Below are 20,207 nucleotides of genomic sequence, written 5' to 3'. Positions count from 1 at the left end.
CTTTAGTGCTCCCTGGCTGGTGTCAGAAAGCCTTAAAGCAGGTCTCCAGCATTTCCTTTGCTGTCACTTTCTGTAGTCATGCATCTTGTTAGGTGCTTAGCGAGAGCTGACATTAGCCAAGTACCTCATTTCCTCAGGCATTTGAGTCTTCTGAGCTTGGGACTTTTCTGCTACTGAACAGACTCTGCCTATCCTCTCCACTGGGCACCCACAGAACCGCCCTTCACTTCTTGTTAAGAGTGGAAACATACTCGGGCATACTGCGGTCATGTCCTCACCCTAATAAGATTAGGAAGAGCGTGATGATGCAGTTTTCCTGAGAGAACAAACATTTCTATGCCTTTAAGCTGACTTCATTAAGTCTGTGAATCTTCCTGTTGCAGAGAGGAAAAAAAAATTAACAGTCTTGAGTCTGTTGCCCATTTTTGATGCTTAGTAGATAAGAGAACCAAAGGCATGCAAGTGTTTGAATAAAAAATTTTTCATTTTGATTCCTAGTTTCTTCATTCCATCTGTGATTAGAGAGATAAGAAGGTATTTGACTGAGCTCTGTTAGCAATGGAGTTAACCTGACTCTAAGTTAAGTTAACAAATTCTTATCCCAGGGTCTTCAACAGGTACATACAAATTGCTGTATTTTTTTAGCTTTCCTTCACAGCCTCCATTTTTTTCTCGTGCTAATGCATTAGTCTAGCTTTTTTTGGCTTTTTAACATGTTTTGGGGAGAGTCTGTTCCTTGCTATGCATATACCTCAGTGGAGATGGGACTGTTGGACAATTTAGCATCTTGACCCTGCACTCGGCGTGGGTTTCAGCATTGTTGAGACCTGTCTTGTCAGCTGGGCTTTACCAGCTGGGGGGATTTCTGTGCGAAGAAGCAAGTAGGTTTTAAAGTCTAGTTAAGGCTTGAGATGATTAATAGAATTTACTTGAGCAGTGGTGGCTATGCTGCAGTTTCCCAGGAGACTAAGCAATGTGTTGTAATGACAGTGTTTTGCAAGGGACTCTAGAAAATAAGCTAAAGACTCCGTAAAAAGACTTCAGGTCTTCATGAGCAACTCTGCTATAAATGCTCTGTTCTTCCTTTGTTACTAAAAAAAAAAAAATCCAATGCATTTTTAAATCCTCCACTGAAATTTTGAGACTGGTAGCACAGATCCTTTTTGACACTACCCTTCTCACATCTTTTCTGAAAGCTTCCTGACTGCCACCTTTATTTTTTTTCCCCTCCAAAGCCCTGTGTAATAATACAGACAGTAGAGGAAAAAAGTGTGGGTATTGCCAGGTAGAAGGCACTTGCTTCAAGTGTAGTGGTAGTGCAGGCTGCTTTTTCCTTCCTAAGTGCTTCAGACATCTCCCGGGGAAAATCAGAACCCATTTAACTCAGAATCAGCTCTGCTTCAGTATAATTATATATGCTGTTTCTTTTTACTTGCATCGATGAGTAACATTTAAAAGCAGGTTTCTGACTGAGCTTATTTGGGTCTGCTGCTGCGTTCTAAACAACCCCCACTGTAGGAGTCCCTAAAGGAAGAATTTGTCCTGCATGCCTAATTGTACTGCTTTTGCACAAAGTCCCCCGGGTTAAATTCAAATCATAATGGAAGGAGCTTATTCCAAACCCCAGCATAGCTCTTGGTCCCACTCCTCTAACTGGTCTTGTCCTTTTATTCTCCTTTAAGAAGCTGTCCAAAACCCCCTTGCTGCAAAATCACTGTGAAAATTCAAAGGGGGTTTTCAGCCTGCGATAACCTTCTCTGTAACACAAAGTAAGTAAGTCATGAAGAAGTGTGCCAGAATTGAGACGTTTAACTGTCATGGGATCTGATAAGAAGCAAAAAGGGTTTTTGGCGTTTCCCATAAAACACTGAAGTAGTGAAATCTTTAATTCCCTCCACTTTCAGCACTGTTAATGATTTATTTGCTACATGCCTGGTAGGTTTTTTTTTCATGTTTGTGTTCAATGAACATTAGAGTTAATTTTTATCTCCTGAGTAGTGTTTGAGCTATGACATTTTCCGTCTTGACATTTTTGCGCTATGTTTTTATTCAGTCACATCATTGTCACTCCTGATGAAAGCTTGTTAGATGCTGCTGTTCACAGGGGATAGAGGACAGCAGTCCTGCCCTTTCTAGTCCTGCCTAGAAAAATGTCCTTGTGTGTCACCTGTGTCAGCCTGGGATCCAAGGTGTGTTTCCAGCGAGGCTTATACCATGCTGGGTTTGAAAAGCAAACCTGCATCCTGGGTTTTCTGCACTCTAGGAAAAAGCCCCTTGGGACTGTTTCATGAGAGTGCTGTTTCAAAGGCTAATGTGTTTTGTAACAGAAGTCACCCACATCTCCAGTGACCTTAAACAGGGGAAGTGGTGTGCTGCCTTTCCTCTGTCTCTCTGCCGGTGTCTGGGCAAGGATAATTTTGGCACTCTATGGAATTGTAAAGCCTTTACCTAGATTTTTGATTGATGGTTTAAGAGGAATCCTTTGCCAAGTGCATAGTTGTATGGACTGAAATAGAACAGACTCTGAACTTTAAAACCAAACTAAGCATAGGCTTCTGCCTTTCTCCTTTGGGGCTTTTTATAAGGAATACATAGAATAAGTTCTTTCTCAAATAAAGAAGTAGCATCTGAACTATTCATTTGTAAAATGAAAATACAGTGAGTCTTTAAATAACACTTCTCATTCCACCTCCTGGGACATCCTGGGGTTTCCAGATGTCTTACAGCTGCCTGAAGAGCTGTGCTATGGCCTGTTTCCTAGCAGTGGCCGGTTCAGCAGCTGAATGCACATGGGCGTCTCCTGTGTGTTTCTGAATCAACATTGTTCATTGCTGAATTCTGAAAAGCATTTTATCTTGTGGAGGAGAAATGGAGCTTACTGTATCGAATATGTACACAGGCACAAGAGTCCACGCCTTTATTACTGTAAAAGCACTCCACTGAAAAATTTAACAGTTAATAGTGCCATACATTGGGATGATCATCTTGGTCATCTCTTCCTGCTTCAATGATTTTATTAACAGCAAAAATTTGCAAAACCATTCTAGTGTTGCAGTTCACAGATGCGTAATATCTGTTACCTTTCCATCTGGCCATTGAGCTGTCACAAGCAAAAAACTTACTAACCCTTGGATTTGTTCCTTTTAGGAGTGTCCGCTTCATATTCTGCTAGTAGTAATATATACGTGAATGGAAACCACTGTATTATTTAGGCTGGCACTACAAAATCCAGTCTGAAATGTCTTCACAAAGGATTTTTAAAAAGATACTGCAGGCAGTATATTAATTTATGTAGGATCTTATTTCTTGAAACATAGCTCCTTCATCTCATGCATCATGGAAGGGGCTGCCTCCTTCCTTGAGCTGTGCCTGGCATTTCCCTGGCTCCCATTCTGGTCCCCAGCCCAGATGCAAGTACAGGGTTGTGCACTTCTCTCTTTATCATAGTCACATAGAACTGTTCTTGAAAAGTGTCCTGCAGATACAAAACAAAAGCTCATGTGAGGATGGGAACAAATCATCAAATTACTTCAAGGATCACAAAGAGGGGTGTTCAGCAATGAAAGGCAGTGACATTAGAAACCCAATAGGTACAACTCATACAAGCATGTTATTTGTCGGTTTAGAACAAAATCAGCTGTAGATGACTTAAAATAGGACTGGACTGATGCTGAGTTCTGGGTGGCCTGAAGAGCTATTGGTTGTGTAATTACATTGAGCTTTTATTTGGTTTGTGTATGTATGTAGGCTGTGTTGTGTATGGTCTCTCAAAACATCTCCATCTCTTCTCAGCAATGCACAGGTTGGACGCATGCGAGCCAAACTGCAAATTTGTCCTGGTTCTGAGAAAAGTCTTCTGTAGTGCCTCTCTGCATCAGTTCAGTCACTGTTTTCTCCAAAAATTAACTACTCCAGAGCATTTTTTGAATACTTTTGGACCCTTTTAACATGCTAAAACATGTTCCTGCTTAGTCTCAGAAGAGCCATTTCTGTTCTTCAGAGGGGGTCCCTGCTTGTTTGTGGTCAGTGCAAAGCAGGAACCAAGCTCTGCAGTAGCATTAACTTGTGCTGGATGCAGAGTGTCAAAAAAGGAATTTCAATTATGTATGTGCCTCATGGCTCACTTTTGAGCTTATCTTCAGCAAGCTCAGCTTTTTTGAGCCTGGTGCGATCATAATGGGGCTTTGACACTTTCATATGCAAGTCTTCTCCTTTAAGAAACAAAATAAAAATAGCTTTAAGCCTTTTCCTGTATTTGGCTTTTCCAGGAAGTTTAGCACTTTTGTATCTTTTGCTTGTGTTTCCTAGTTTGCCTTTTGAACAGTGAAATTGTTGAACCAATCGCCTGAAGCCGACTCCTTAGAGTTATTAGGAAGGTGCTGTGCTTTTCTAAAATTGCTTACTTGAGACTTCCCACATGCATGCTCTATGTGGTATTTCCATAATAGAAAACTTACCTTATTCACAAAACTAGATAAAATATAATGTGAATTTATTTCTTAGAGCTGTATATTTTTGATAACTGATTTCATAGCCAGGAGAAATGTGGCAGATCTAGCCTACCTGTAAATCAGTAAAGTAGTTAGTTACACTATGTGGGTAGAAAAGTGTAAAATAACTCAAACTAAGACAAGGCAAATGAAGAAAAAGCTGTCAGACTGGAAGAAATTTTATAGGAGAATTCTTCACAGTGGGGTCTGTACACCTGTCATGTTCATATTTGCAGTAGCGATGGTAGCAGGAGAATTAGGCATGTAATAAACTTACAGAAGCAACAGGAAGGGTTATGCAAGAATGCCTCGGAGTTAAAAAAAGGGAGGAGGTGGTAAATTTCATAGTATGCTGTGCAAGATCATATAGTTCTGAATTCATAAGGCACTCTAAGAGCTTATCTGTTGAAAGTGACAAAGGAGGATAGCTGAAGCTTTAGCTGAACACAAGATAAACAGGAACTAAGAATAAGATGTGGCTGTCAGAAAATATAATCCTAGCATGTTCTGGAAAATATATTTTTACTATAGACATGTAACAAGTCATAGCATTGCACTGAATTTTGTTAAATTTTTTTTATATACATATAAAAAAATAACAAACTCAATCTGGTACAGAAGAGGAGATTTCCTGAAAATGAAAATCTTATGGAAGCTGGCTTGTTTGTAAAGGTAAAATAAAGTCATATGGCAAAACATAGTGGGGGAAACTAACCAAAAGGGTGACGTTTGCTGAAGGGCAATTAGGTTAAAACTGTTAGTAACTTTAGTCCAGATATTAGGAAAAATTTCAAACCCTCATTTGAGTAAGATTCTGAAGCAGTAGCATCAGTGACAGCAAGAACTGGAAACAGCTTTTAGCATAAAGCTTGATTGTTTCCATAAGAGTTACTATGGGATGGTTGCATGCAAGAGGGGAAGACAGGACTCTGGCTCTGAAGCAGATTTTTTCCAGTTCTCTGGTACAGCTACAACTAAAAGCTAAGCTGAGTTTTGCTTGTGCTTTTCGAGAGATGTCAGTGCAGGGTGGGCATGTTAAGTAGTCTGGAGAGATTGCCTTTTCCTTGTTTCCCCTGTCCTAGTTGTTGTCAACATGTTGCACTACTGTGTATCACACAGAGATTATCTAACCCTATCTTTGCTCTGATTTTGGCTGGTTTAACTGATTCATTTCTGAGATAACACAGTTTATAATTTGCTTAATACTGTTCTGCTTCCAAATATCTGATTTCTCCAGCTTGGAGGCAGGAGTGATATTACTTCCTATTGAACAATCATGCTGATAACGATCTGTGTTAGCATCACTGCAGTGGAAGAAAGAAAGGAGTTAAATGATTAGGCTCTTAAGTTACTGCCAAATTCTGCTTGCTTGCTTGCTTTTGGTTTGCTCAATAAACTGTATGTTGTAGCAATGTGCCCCCAGCATCCTGGGTTGGACATTAAATTACTTGTGACCATAAAAGCTGATAATCTCGTGGCCAATGATGTGAGTAACACTTCCCTTTTCAGTTTAACAAAAATTGCTCAACAGTTACAGCACATACCTCCCCTTCCACGTGCAGTTCAGCAGCACACAGATGCCTGGGCAGAAACAGCGTTTCGTGAGAGCCATAGCACAAGGGAAACCTTTTCAGCTCTAGCTAACAATTCAGATCTAATCCAAGTCACCAGGAAAACCACAACTGCTATCACCTCAGAGCTTATTGTAGGGCTTCTGCAGTTGGACTAAATGACTCAAACCCAGTTCCTACTCAGTAAATCCATAGGCCACAAAGCAACTGTTACAGGTGCCATTATTTACTGTACTTCATTCAGTGAGCGAAAAAATACAGGCTTAGGAAAACATGGGAGTCTGAATTCAGCTTTAAAGGAGGGGTAGCCCAAAGACGAGAACTTTGGGTAAGTGTATCATATAACTTTGATTAATTCCTCCTTACTTCTGTTGAAGGAGAAAGACTTGACTTCATCTCCCCCTTTGTAAAGGTGGAAGGAAGAGGGACATATATAAAATAGGTCACTTAAGGAAATATCAAAGCTAAGTTGGATGACATTCTGAGACCAGCAAGTTTATGCTGCTTCAACATGCATATTAAAAGTTCTCCATCTCTGTGATGTGCTCTTCAGAGCACAGAGTTCTCTGGAAAACATACAACAGCAGACCTGTAGTCCAAGCTTGTTGGTAGGTGTGGTTAAAACATCTATGCATGCCCTCTTTAAAACCACGTATGTGGGGTTTTTTTGTGGCTGAAGAGAACACACTGAAAAGATGTCATTTAAGAAATTCACTTCCAGATAACTTATTAGACATGTCATACTATGTCAACATACGCAATGTTATTGTAGGGTGATCAGTGATCCCCCTTGTGGCAGAGTCCACTACCACAAAGGCTGTACATGAAGGAAGCATATGTTATTATTTACTTGCCATCAGTACCTGCAAACCTCTATGCATCTGATGCTGTAAAATCCTGTTGTGAAGCTGTAGCTGTTTCTAAAGGCTTATATCTAATGAAAAAAGGCAGAGGGTTGAAAACAGTATTTTTCTTGGGGAGGTATGGAGTGGTCATAGTTGGAGCTGAGAGACTTAATCTGAGATCAGAGGAATCTACAGGAGAGCTGGGAACAGAGCATTGCCCTCCAGAGTCCCAGTCTAGTACCTCACCATGTTTCCCACTCATACTTTTGCTGGAGGCCCATGCTTCAGGAGCTTATTTCAAGATCTGTGAAAGTGTAGGTAACCAGTCTGAATTCAGCTCAGTAACAAATTACTGGTCTCAGTTCCAGTAAGAAGAATAAATGTTTCTACTGGCCTGAATGTTCCTCAACTACGTCATTAGAAAACACCAGCTCTGCTGGTGAACCTGCTGGGCAGGCACAGCCTGAACTCTGTCTGCCTGGGCAGCTGTTGGCAGGACATGGGGAGCTCTGCAGAAAGGATAGTGCTATCATCCAACAGTGGTTACATCCTGCGCAGTTGGCTGTTTCAATTCCAATGGGAATACCTAGAAATGAGATTCAAGAGTTTTAGTGCACCAATAGAAAAATCATTATCTTGCGCATGGGAGCCTCATTCAAAGATACAGTTCTTGCTCAAAAAACAAGCTTGACTTTCCAGATCTGCTATTAGGTAAAGCTATGAACCCTCAAAATATCAGCCAGCGGGATTTGACTGAAATAAATGATGAAATGGTGCCAGACAGCGTGCTAGGAAGTAAAAAGAAGTCTGCCACAGTAGACTGAAGAAACAGGTAATCTTTACTACCTGATGAAATACAGCAGGGGTTCATTTGTCACAGCTTAGTTTGTTGTTAAAAAGTCATCACAACTGTGGCTGCAGCACTGTGAGCTGTGCTGCATTACCTTTTCAGAGGAGTCCAGATGCTGTGGTGGATTTTTTCCAAATACATGCTTGGAGGGGGCCTCTGTCGCCCAGTGATGTGTCCCCTGGTAAATCCGTGCTTCTGGGAGGGAGGTAACCTATTGTTTAAAGCCACAGCCTTTCAGTAATAGAGCACTTATGGCAGTAACTAGCAGGTCAAGCATCAGCGTTTAACCACCGATCTTTGCAATTCTGATCCAACCTGCAGGTGAAGGTTCAAAAGAAAAAGCAGAGTGGCATGACCACATCAGTCTGACACAATACGCACAAGGTTCTCCCTGCCCTGCTTCCCCCCTCCCCCCAAAAAAACCCCCAGCAATGATTCCTAACAGCACATGGGCATCCCTGAAGTACCACATCTCAGTAAATCATCCAGCTGATCTCCTCACCTAACAGTGGCTCTTATTAGCAGTTTAATAATAAACTTCTTGGCTATTTTTGGGCTGTCAGTAAAACATTCCTTGCTGTCTTTTTCCTGTCCTGTCTATGTGAGACAGACATGAAACATTATCAAGCAGATGCACAGAAAATAAATATTTGTGCCAGGGTATATGTCCCCTGGGGGAAATGGAAACCTGCTGGGGCTGGGGGTCTCCCAGGGCGGCCGGTGACCCCTCTTGCCCCTAGGCTCCCTCCTCCCAGCTGCTTGCTTCTCCCCAGCTCTTTTCTGGAGCAGCTGCCGGCAGGACAAACCCCTCCGGCCTGGCGCTGGCTCTGCTGGAGCTGGGGAGAGCTCGAACCAGTGTGTGTGGGAGCTGCTGCTGGGGGGGGAGCCAGTTTCCACCAGGGTTCAGCCCTTCAGCCCTGCCCGGCGTCACCCTCGCAGGCGATGCCCGAGGGCTGGAGCCGGCAGCATCGGGCGCTGCCACGGTGGGGCCTTGGGGCGGCTCCGGGCCCTGCACGAAGCCCTGCTTCTGCTGAAAACCACCTTTTTCCACTCAAAACGTGCTGCGGTGGGAGCAGAGGCCGCTCCAGGGATCCGCGCCGGCGCCTGCAGCCCCGTCGGTGACACAGTGAAGCCGACCCGGCCGGGCACGGGGAGCTACGGCCGTCCCGGTGCTGCCGGTCCCTCGGGAGGTGTTGGCGGCACAGGTGAGGCCGCGTGGCTGGGCCGGAGCGTGGGGAAGGCTCATCCCGGCGCCTGGGCGAGGAGCACGGCCCCGAGGCAGCAAGTGCCAGGGAGGACACCAGTGGGGAGGACATGCCCAGTGAGGGGAGTCCCCCAAGGCAGCGGTCAAGCAGACCTGCTTGGTACGACCAGATGTGCCGGTGGGACCGGGGGAGTCTCCAGTGCCACAGGAGGGGATGGGTCCCTGCAGGGTCCCTGGGGATGGAGGGGCAGGCAGGGGTCATGGGTGATGTCCCTGGCCCTGGGAGCAGGGTGCTGGGACCGAGCAGGCACAAGGGAGCCAGACCTGGCTGGAGGTCAGGGAGCTATGTTGTGCTCAGGGCACTTTGACTTTGCCCCTCATCCTGCCAGCAGGGCAGCCAAGGGATGGGGAGGGCAGATGCCATCTCCTGGCAGGGGTCCCTGCTGGGCCCTTGGGGGAAAGGAGGGGTCCCGGTGCCAGCAGAGCTGGTGGGTCACTATGGGTGCTGGTGCATGTCCCTGGGGAAGCTCAGGACCAGGGCCTGTGCCCACCCAGGTGGGTTCCCCCCATGGCCACAGGCTGTTTGTGAGCACAGAGGGAACTCCAGGTGGCCCCACAGCTCCCATCCCCACAGGCCACCCTGAGCCCAGGCCAGGCAGGTCAGTGCCACGTGTTTGGCAGGGCCGCAGCTGCAACGGGTTAGTCAGGGAGGTGGGAGCGAGCACTGTCAGGGTCCAGCCCTGTCCCCAGCCCCAGGGCTGCTGGTCATAGGTCTGTGCTGCTGCTGCTGCACAGGGCAGGTGGGTTTTCAGCCAGATGCTGGCTCTCACCCACTCTCCCCAGGGAGAAATGGGATGTTTCTGGTGGCACATCCCTGTTTCTCCTTCCCCTCCCATTGTGGGTGTGCAGCACCAGAGAGCCGCTGCCAAAACCACTGGCTAGGGGCTGGGAAGAGCTGCCTGTGCCCAGGAGGCAGCAGTGGTTGCAGGGGCAGCAGCTCTGGGGGTGTTTTGGGCCATGCCACACCGCAGGGAGCTCTGACTGTCCCACATCTCTCCCTGTGCAGGGATGGACACAGGAGCCCCAGCCATGCCAGAAGCCACCCATACCAGAGAGACCTGATGTGGGGTGTGGAGCCCCCATGAAGAAGCCAGGCTGCCTGTGCCAAGGACTATGCTGCCACCTACCCTGCACATGGCTGGGGACAGCCCTGCCTGCAGCCACCTGGCTCTGCCCACTCGGATACACTGCAGGGACTTCGTGGCTCCAGCTTGGCTGTGGCTTCAGGTCAGTTGCTTCTGCCCCTGTTTTGTTTGTTTCTGCCCCAGCTTGTGGACAGCTCCGGTTCATTTGTGGCTCCAGCTCATGGACAGCTCTGGCTCATTCCAGCTGCAGTTCATTTCAGGTCCAGCTCATGGACGGCTCCAGTTTGTTTGCAGCTCCAGTTCATCTGTGGCTCCAGCTCATTTGTTTCTGCCCCTGGCTTGTTTCAGGTGCACCCCCAGCTTGTTCTTGCTTCCAGCAAGTTTTAGGTTCCACTTGGGTTTCATCTTCTCTGGCTTCATTTCAGTTCCAGTTGGTCTGTGGTTCCAGCTCCAGTTCATTTCCGCTTCAGCTCATTACAGCTTGTGCTTGTACAAACAACCTTGGCTTTTGACAGGGTCATAAATCAATCACTGTCACAACCTGAATATGAACTGTCAGAATTGTACATTGTCTAAATAGGGACTAATGAGTTAATGACTATTCCGGCTGTTGTACCCACCTCGAATAAAGAGCTGGACACGCGAAGACGGTGTGAAAAGCGCCTTTTCCCCCAGAGACTGTCTCAGTCATTGAGTTCGGCCTGGTGCACGCCGGCCTCCCAAGCTTTGGGGACCAACGTGACCAGACCCCCGACCTCCGGCGGGGGTCCAGGCACCCTGCCCAGCCCCCAGCGCCCTCCCACCCCCCTGCGCCAGCGGCCAACCTGGCCCCTGGGTGTGACCCCCGAAACGGCCGAGGCGGTCTCCGTTCCCGAGCCCGAACACGCAGGACTCGGTCCCTGCTCCAACCCCCAGCCCAGCCCCAAAACCGCAGGACCTGGGCTCCGCTTCCAAGCCTGGGAAACGCCTGGCTCGGTCCGTGCCGCGGAGCCCCGACACCGGCCCCAGGAGCCGGGTCTCGCGTCCCACAAACACCCGGCTGAGCCCCCGGGGCTGAGCCCCGACCCCCGCAGCCCCGCGTGTGGGGTCGGGGACGGCCCCGGGAGCCCCGGGCGGCGCTTGGGAACCGGCCGGGGGGACCCCGGCCCCGCGTGGCCGCGGGCGAGGACGGCGGGCGCCGGGCTGCGGCCCTCCGGGCTTTATTCCGCCGAGCCCCGCGGCTCCCCCTGCTCCTCGGCGGAGCCACCGGCAGCGCGGCCGCCCGGGCACCGGCCCTTGCCCACCCGCACCGGCCCCGAGACGCCCCCTCCGGGGCCGCGGCCCCTTCCCGGCGCTCCTGGCCTCCTCTCCCACATCCCGGCGCGGCCGGTCCCCGGGCCGAGCCCCCCGCCCCTCACCTACTCCCCGCCGGGGGAGCCGGGCCCGGCCGCTGCCGCCCCACCGCGGGGGCGATAGGAAGAGGGGGCAGACGGGGGCTACCCGGCCCCGGTGTCCGTCTCTCCCCGCCGGGCGAGGCCGGCGGACTCCTCTGCGCAGCACCGTGCCGGGGCCGGCCTACCCCGAGCGCCCGGAGCCGCCAGCCCGGCCTCGCCGCCTCCGTCCTGGCGCCGCAGGCGGGAGTTGCGGCGCTCCGGGCCCGGGCCCGGGCCCGAGCACACCACACGCCGAGGCCTGGAGCGGCAGCGCGGGCCCGGTTCCAAGCCCCAAAGCACAGGACTCGGTCTCTGCTTCCGAGCCCAACAACGCGGGACTTGGTCTCTGTTTTCCAGGCCCCAAAACTGGCCAAAATTTAGAGCCTGGTTTCAAGCCCCCAGAAACACAACAGTAGTCTCTGTTTCTGCGTCCCCAAAACTCAGCATTTCGCCTCGATTTCTGAGCCGTAAGCTTGGCCAAATGAGCCAAGCCTCCAAAAACCACATGACTGTTTCTGAGCCCAACAACACAGGACTTAGCCTCCTTTTTCAAACCCCAAAGCTGCCCGGATGAACCTGCTTCCAAGCCCCAACAACGCAGGACTTGGGCTCTGTTTTCAAGACCCTAAGCTGCCCAGATGAGCCTGGTTTCAAACTCCCAAAACACAGGACTTGGGCTCTGTTTTTCAAGCCCCTCCCCAAAATGCAGGACTTGTTCTCTGAGCCCTAAACCTGGTCAACCTGGAAGCTGGAGAAGCCTTACAAGTTGCAATAAGAAGACTGAAAAGCAGATGAAAGGAAAAGGTAAATTCAATTAAAACCTCATCTAAGCCAACTTCTTCATTTTTAAGACAGTAAAGAGAGGCAGGCAATTTCCATCCTACTGCTGTGAGATACCACTTCTCTGCCATTGAGATTTCCAACACCATTACCTCTGATCCTCCGAACCTTTGCACGGTAGCTCAACCTGTTACATACAGACCATTAGTCTCACTGAACTCTGGGCCCACTTTCCCTGAGGAAGGTTTACATACATAAACAGAGATGCTTGAAAGCTGCTGTGTTTAATAATACATGTTTGGGAACTAGCTTTCCATGAATTGGAGTCTTTTTATTCATTTTTGCAGGCTTGGTGTGGGGCTTACAGCAAATATAGCTAGATCATGAGTACCTATGGGATGCTGCCTGTTACACTGCCTTCAGCTTTGATGACCCTTCTTTGATACAGATCTGTTAGCAGCAAACTTCAGACCAACTTCTACAGAAAGCGAGAGCCTGGGCCAATCTGGGTGTAGAGGACTGTGCATCACATCATTATCCACACTGGGGAAAACAGAAAAGCTCGTTTAAGGTTTGCTTTTTAAAGAGGAAAAAAAAAGAAGTCAGGATGTTACAATAGAAGAGCTGAAGAGCAGAGGGTGGATTGCCCTTTCCATGAACCAGCATTGCAGTCACTTGAGCCTGACAAGACAGGACTGCTCACCATGGTAGTGGGGAGGTGGCATCTTGGAAGAGGCTGGGAAGCTCTGGTGTTCACTTTCTTTGACCACTTTAACCTGAGAAGCAGAGCCTGTGCTTTACTTTCCAAGCCTCCCATGTCTTAGCCATACCTTCACCTACCAGCAGGTTTACTTTTCCAACAGCATTTGCAGTGAGGGGAGAATAACTGCAATTTTAATAATGAACACTTTCAGCTGTGTCTTTACTTTTAGTAAACACTGTTCCTTCCTCCTTTCCTTGCTTTCCCAGGTAATTGGGTACATATCTCCTACTAAATTACCTTTCATTCTTTGCCATTGTCTTCTGATGAACTTTTTCCTGTCACTCACACTTCCTTGATAGTTTAGAAAGTCTGTCAGTATGCAATATGTTTTACTGTTTCTTTTATGATACTAATAATGAAGCTCGCTTTGGGTTTTTTCCAGTTTTCCTGGACTACAAATTATATAGCATGTAAATACAGTAATTTAAAATCTTTGCAAAGTTTTCCTCTAGCCATTTAACTATTGGAAGCAACACTCATCTGTTTGACATACAGTGTATTGCCATTTCCTCTCTTCCTTTGCTTTCCTATCTACAGCTCCATGTAAATACGGATAATAAGGAGAACACAACACCTGGATATTTCAGCATGCCAGTATTACAGATACTCCCCAAGGAGTAAATGAGGGCCCCCTTTACGCTCCTGGAACTTTTTTTTGCCAGGGGAGGTTGGCTGTGGGTGAGAAGACAAATACAGACATATATCCCAGCTCAGCTGACCGTGGATAACTGTATTGAATGTAAGTCTTCACAAGTAGTGAAAAAGAGGAAAGCTGGATGTTTCCTAGTGCTTTTGACAGTGAGAACAAGCTGCTTTGGAAAGGAAGTTTTTGTTCGCTTTTAGAAAATAAACGATTGTCATCCTGATTCAAACATCTCTCTGTTGCTAACCACAAACTACTGGTGCTCTCCAAACAATCTTTTGGTTATTGCTCATATTTTTCTTTTTCCTTCACATTTTCCTATTCTGTTATTTCAAATGACTGCTTCAACACGGCTGTGACTATCTGCTAATCACACACTGTCTTGCGGAGTTGCACTCTAACACAATTGCATTACCTTTTTTCATCAAAGGAAGCAGGCAGTGTTGAGATGTGTTTGGCATCAGGCAATATCCAGGGAAAAAAATCTGCATAGGGGATCTGCTGCTGAGTTCCACCAGGATTGAAAATGCAGTGGTAACTCATAAGTTTATATATATATATATATAAAAGAGCTAAAAGCAAATATATGCCAGCCTCGTCTGAAAACTAGCAGATCCACTTTATGATGCTCTTGGTCTTACCATCCACTACACCTAGGGCTAGGGAAACAGTGGGTTTGTGCAATGTATGTACTTGTATGCTCTGAGGCATATTGCCTAATACTGTATTTGTAAAGGTATTTAGGGGCAGTTAACTTCTAGTGATTTTACTGAGTACAGGTGCCTTAACAGCTGTTGAAGTATGACCTGTATGACCTTTCCCTTGTATGTGCTCAAGTTACCTCGATGTAAAAAAAAAAAAAAAAAAAAAAAAAAGGCAGTAAAACACTTCCCCATAGTAATAGAGGGATTGATGCATTCAGGTTTGAGATACTGAGGTAGTTCGGTGATGGAAGGGGTGTAGGTCCCTCAGAAATCCCCAGCAAGGATTCTTCATGTCCTTAAATTAATCCCTTTGTATCCCTGACCCCAATCGGACATTTCTGAGCTTAACTCATCAGCTCCAGCATGGCTGGAAGCAATGCAAGGAGGAGAACGGAGGATCTCCTGGTATCCCCACATAGGTGTACAGGTCTTTCACCAGCCAGGCACTACCAGCAGGTCCCAGATGACAGTGGCAGTTTCCCTTCTGGGCTGAATTGAGCTGCATTGAAATCAGCATCATCTGTCTGAACAAGTCATGCTGCTCATCAGTTCCTCAGAAGGGTCATTCAGGAGCTGCTTTGTTCTGTTATGTGGGACATACACCACACTGTATGATAATTAGGGCCTTTGGCAGGCTTTAAAAAGGTTGGATTTTTATATAAGCCTGTTACAAGAGCCTCAAAGCCTGTTGAATTAACAGACATTTGCCCCTGTAGTTACATGCCCAGTAACCCCAGCCATAGAGCTCTTTCCCACCTAGTGTTATGTGGCATATCAATATTTGTCACTTGTTATTTACAGTTAAAACCGTGGCATTTCAGGAGACACTAGGTCTCCTGTATTTAATAGGCTTAAGCTAGAGGATCAGTTCTTGGCCAAGTTCTTTCTTGCTGTACCACTTGATGGCACTCTTGCATTAGCACACTGCGGGCTGAAGGTAGGACAAATCAAGAAGCAAATCCTGTCCAAAGTTATTCCACTTAATTTGTTTTGCATCATCAGTGTACCTGTTTAATTGATTAAAGGAATCTAGCACTGTAGTATTGAGTAGGAATAAGCAGAGCATGCAAAATAATTACACCAAGACAGCCCTTATTTTGCAATTTTAATCCCAGATATTGTCTGGATAATTCATTAGTTTTTCATTCTTTCAGTAAGTTTGGTAAAAAATTTGCCTTTGTATTACTGAGCCTTTTCTTCCAAGGGTGGCAAATTTTCCTTGCCCAGTATTTTCTTCTTTCTCTATCAGAAGCTTTGTAGCAGGTTTGTTCATTGCATGTGTTCATGCATGGTTCAGGGTTTTCTTTTGTCCTTTTGGTTCAAAAGCAATGAATTGCTACTGAAAGTAAACAATGATACCTTCTGTTTGGCTAGATGGTGAATGGAGATTAAAATTATGTCCTCTGAGTAATAAATTATGATTCAACTTCATATCAAAGGAACATTCTCCAGTGGGCGATATGTGGTTACTAAATGAGTATGAAGTGCTATCACATATGCCACTTATCTCTAGATGGTTATAAATACATCAGTGAGCGCTGCAGATTATTACAGGCTGCAGGTAGAAACAACTCACTGGTCCACTGGATTTTATAACTTCATGAAAAATGTATTAAAACATTTATTAGCTCTTTATATGCAGAATCTTAATGGCAAATGTAACTGACCAGGATCTGAAGTGAAAACGTTTCAGACTGGGAACCTCACAAATAAGTGTTATGGGTAGGTAGCACCTGAGAGGTTTTGAAGCATATACTGTCCTGACTTCCTCCATTACCCGCTGGATTGCATTGGCAGCGATAATTGCAGCTTCAGGAAAAATAACTGCTAAACAATGATAGCAGTAAAGCCCTACAGCCTTTCTCAGTTAAATTAAGTGGAAATGTAGTCCTTGAGTACTACTGCTGAAACTGGCTGAGCAGAATAAGAGCAAGTGCCCTGGTGGGTTGGAGGATAGTTCAGGGCAGGAGAAGGACTGCTCGCTTTGCACTGTGACCACCCTCCCCGTGCCTCCATCCAAAATGTGTGGTCACCTCTGCCCTATATCTAATGCTGGCATGAGAATAAAAGCAACAGATTGCAAGTTGAATCTACTCTAACCAAGGCCATGTAAGCTGGTGAATTTAGGGGACGGCCACTGTCATCTCTGTAGCCATCATTTCTCTTCTGGTTTTGCATCACCAGCTTGTACTTCCACCACTATTTGTGTGTCTCAGCTGCAACCTCTTGATCTTTGGAGGCTATTTTGGTATTGTTAGTATACCTCATATACTTCTACCCTTTCTGCTTATCCCAGTACTTGTGGTTTTTAATCAATGCCATATGCAAATGCCTTGCATTTGTTAATGGGTGCTACAAAGTTTAGTCTTACAAAGTAGAACTTTTTGTCTCTATACATTCCTGTGTGAAGGGGAACTGGAGTAATTTTCAGTAACAAAGGAAATATTTTTACATTGATTTGATGTAAACTACCCAAAATGAAAGAATGAAGCAAACAAGTAAGAAATCTTTGTCATAATATTCAGAGACTCTGGGAGATTTTTTTCAAATTATATCTAAGAGCATTCACCTCAGCCTTCATAAAGGAAGGGGAACTCTTCCTTAACAAACATTATTTGGGATAAAGATGGGATGGAAGGACAGGTTTTTATGGAAGAGAACAGCCTGAAAATTGATATAGCCTTTTAACCTCTTTCTGCAGTGCTTAGAAACAATAACCCAAATAAGTAGAAAGGTTGTTAGCCAGCCTCTATATAATGTAGCTCTTGAAGAAGTGCTGTCTCAAAGATTCTGGGCACGGATTGCTGTATCCAAATTCTTCACAGTGCTTAGAAAAACTATCTAAAACTTTGGAAAGCAAGTAGACACAGCACATGACTGTGACCCAAGAAAACTTGATGCATTCACCTTTGTCTACCATCCAAAGCTTGTCCACTGAATTGAATGTGCCGTTCTCCCCATAAGGGGCCAAGCTCTTCACAGTGCTTGGGTCTAGCCTGAACTTTCCTTTCTCCCTTTCATTATCACTTCTTGTGCCAGTTCCCCATTGCTTTTGGTGTATTTTGAGCAGCACTTAACCCCAGCACTCTGTGACAGGCACTTTATCAGTGTAACAAAGCATCTCTGGTCTTGTGGGAAACAGAAGTCATCATCTGTCTGGAAGCGGCCAAGACTTAGTACAGGTTGTCATGCAGAGTCAGAGGCTGAGAAGAGAGAACTTGTCAGCTTTACCTTGATAAGCCCATGAGTGTGAAAAACATGCCACATGCAATTTCCATTACAGAGATCACCAGGAATCCATAAGAAGCATGAATGAGTGAGTGGAACAAGTCAGGCATGCAGAAAATTATTCAGACCAGAAGCGTTGGGCAGTTCCAGGTGTGCATGCTTTCCATAGGAATCAAGAAGATTCTCAAAATTGTCTTACAAGATCATTCATTACAGAGTACATCAAGATAGCAAGATAATGTTTTCAGATTAACCTTCCTATATTTTTTTCACCTCAAGCAAAAAAGGCAATAAATTCTCTCACAGTAGGAAAGCAGGTTTAGTATCATCCAAAAAAAGTTTTAGTGCGTTTCCACTTAGTTAGGACCACCTTCCTGGTTCACTTAAGAGCAGCGTACTACATCCTCCTTGTCTTTCCCTGACAGTGGCAACTTCCTCCACAGGTACAAGCATCCTCTCCCTTTGTGCTGGAGGAGGGATATGGACTGTTGGTGGAGTTGGCTTTCAGAGGCTGAAAACCACAGCTGTCCTGACAATAAGAGATCAGAAACAAGGATCCTATTCTTTAGCAGCATCTCAAATTCCATAGCTGCATGAGCCACTCGCAGCAAAGGAATTGGCATGCACCATGCTGCTGTGCGGGAAGATCCCATCCAGGAGCTGACTGCAACACAGCAATGAAGAGGACCGGCCATCAGCTGGACTCCTACCACTCCTTTTCCTCCCTCTGAAGCACAGCAGTGAATAATGATCTACAGTAAGTACTTGCACTGTGGCACCATTGCCAAGCAGCAGCAGATGTCACATCCTTGAATTTGGGGTTTATTGGATGAGAAGCCATGATTTGAGGGTCATCTTCCTATAGTTGGCTGTTTCGTGTCAGCTGGGGGAGATGCAAGCAACTATGCTACTCAAACGTGTTTGCGCTTGGTTTTCAGGCACCAGCTTTGTTTTAAAACCTGATTGCAGTTAAGGAAGGGAACAAGCTTTTTTTACTTGCATTCACCCCCTCACACAAAAAGCTTCTGCACCTGGAAGCTAGTAACAGCACAGCATATATGTACAAGTTAAAAATACTCTTTTGCTTAGGAAAAATAACACCCTTTTAAAAACTGCAAATAGTTGAAAAAGCAATGTAATATGTATATAAGATCTTTCAGACCAATGTTACCCCTGGACAAAGTGTTTGTTCATCAATACAGTGCTAAAATAGCATCACTGCAAAAGTTCAGTAGCCTAGTTTAAAGAACTGGTCAGATAATGGTTACTTTTGCAAGACGAGTAGAAGCAAAGTCTGCTTGTGTCAATTCAGTGCAACAAATAAATTTTTCTCCTAGGATGTAAGGTAACTAAATATCACACAGTCAGCTTAATTAGTTTCTGATATTTGTACAACTTCACCTTTAAACTCTGGAAAAAGCACAGTTCATGTGTTTGTGCTTTATAATTCCTTTCTCTTCTGCTTTACTGCTTAGAAGGAGGCTTACAAAGCTTCACAGTGGCAATAAAATCTTACTCCAATTCCGACTTTCTTTTGGCAACCAGGAGATGGAATCAATGCTCCATCAGATCCATCAGGCCATCTCACTAGTGTCACTAAAGCAAGCTCAACAAAAGGAAGAACACAAACCCAGAGATCCTTAAACCTTTCAAAAAAAAAAAAGAAAAAGAGAAGCTTTTCTCATCAGTTGCCTTCCCTAGCGAAGCACCACAAACTGCACAAGACCCTCATTCAAACAGTTATCTGTTCCCCCAAAAATGTATCTGTCCGAGTCTTTTTCAGTATCAGTGGCTTCTCTGAAGCTTCTGCCCTGCCACCGTGCAGTCCAGGAGCACCCAGGTCCCCAAGTTTGGGCTTGGAGCTCTCACAAAGCAAACCAAATCTCTCTACTGCAAACAAACAAGGGTCCTGTACCTTCATGTCACCCTGCCCCAGGCATTCCCCAGCTGCATTTTCCAGGCTCTCACAACACAAGGCCCTGCAAGGAGCATTAAGTTACCCACACCAGAACGAGTCTTGGTACCTGTGGCACGGGCAGACCCCCTGCCCCACGGGGTGCTCAGCCAGTCTGACCAGTCACTGGTGCACAGGGCACTTACCTTGGAGGTAGGAGGCCAGCAGCAGGGTGCTGGAAGAACAAGGCTGCTCCATTGAGGAGGACAAACCAGGATACCCAGGTCACCATGCCACAGCAACTTCACCAGTGTGGGGCACACTGCCAAGCAGCACAAGCAGAGCAGGGTTGGTGGCAATAACAAGTCCCAACAACAGCCCAGTGACCATCAGACAAACATGCAAAGGACATGAAGCAAGTCCCAGGGCAAGCTAGGAAGTCTGGCAAGTGGGTTGGAGGCTGGAGGCACCAGGAGAGGTTGATGGAGGTTAATTAGAGTCTGCTAGCACCCTCATGCCCTGCCAGCTGGCTCTCCTTCTCAGGATGGTTTGAGTCAAGGATTTTACCATGAGCCACAGTAGACACTTTGGTTTCTGAAATTCACACTGCATTTTCTCACTTAAAAGGCTTTTTACTTGTAATAAGTATTTTCATCAGGTTTCTGTCTCTCTTACCTC

The 20,207-nt window shown here is 46.1% G+C and overlaps 1 long non-coding RNA gene across 1 annotated transcript; it reads right to left on the bottom strand.

Moving 5' to 3' along the window:
• Window positions 1–1,558: 1,558 nt before the first annotated feature.
• On the bottom strand, window positions 1,559–11,842 carry LOC138685213 (uncharacterized). The gene is made up of 4 exons (XR_011324499.1): window positions 11,503–11,842; window positions 10,185–10,646; window positions 7,851–8,071; window positions 1,559–3,475 (listed from the first exon to the last, which is right to left on the bottom strand). It is a non-coding gene; the product is annotated as an uncharacterized lncRNA (long non-coding RNA).
• Between the last annotated feature and the right edge of the window lie 8,365 nt (window positions 11,843–20,207).

Source organism: Haliaeetus albicilla, chromosome 1 (genome assembly GCF_947461875.1).
Source record: "Haliaeetus albicilla chromosome 1, bHalAlb1.1, whole genome shotgun sequence".
In the NCBI taxonomy this organism is placed as follows: domain Eukaryota; kingdom Metazoa; phylum Chordata; class Aves; order Accipitriformes; family Accipitridae; genus Haliaeetus; species Haliaeetus albicilla.
This window is presented reverse-complemented; position numbering and strand designations above follow the sequence as displayed.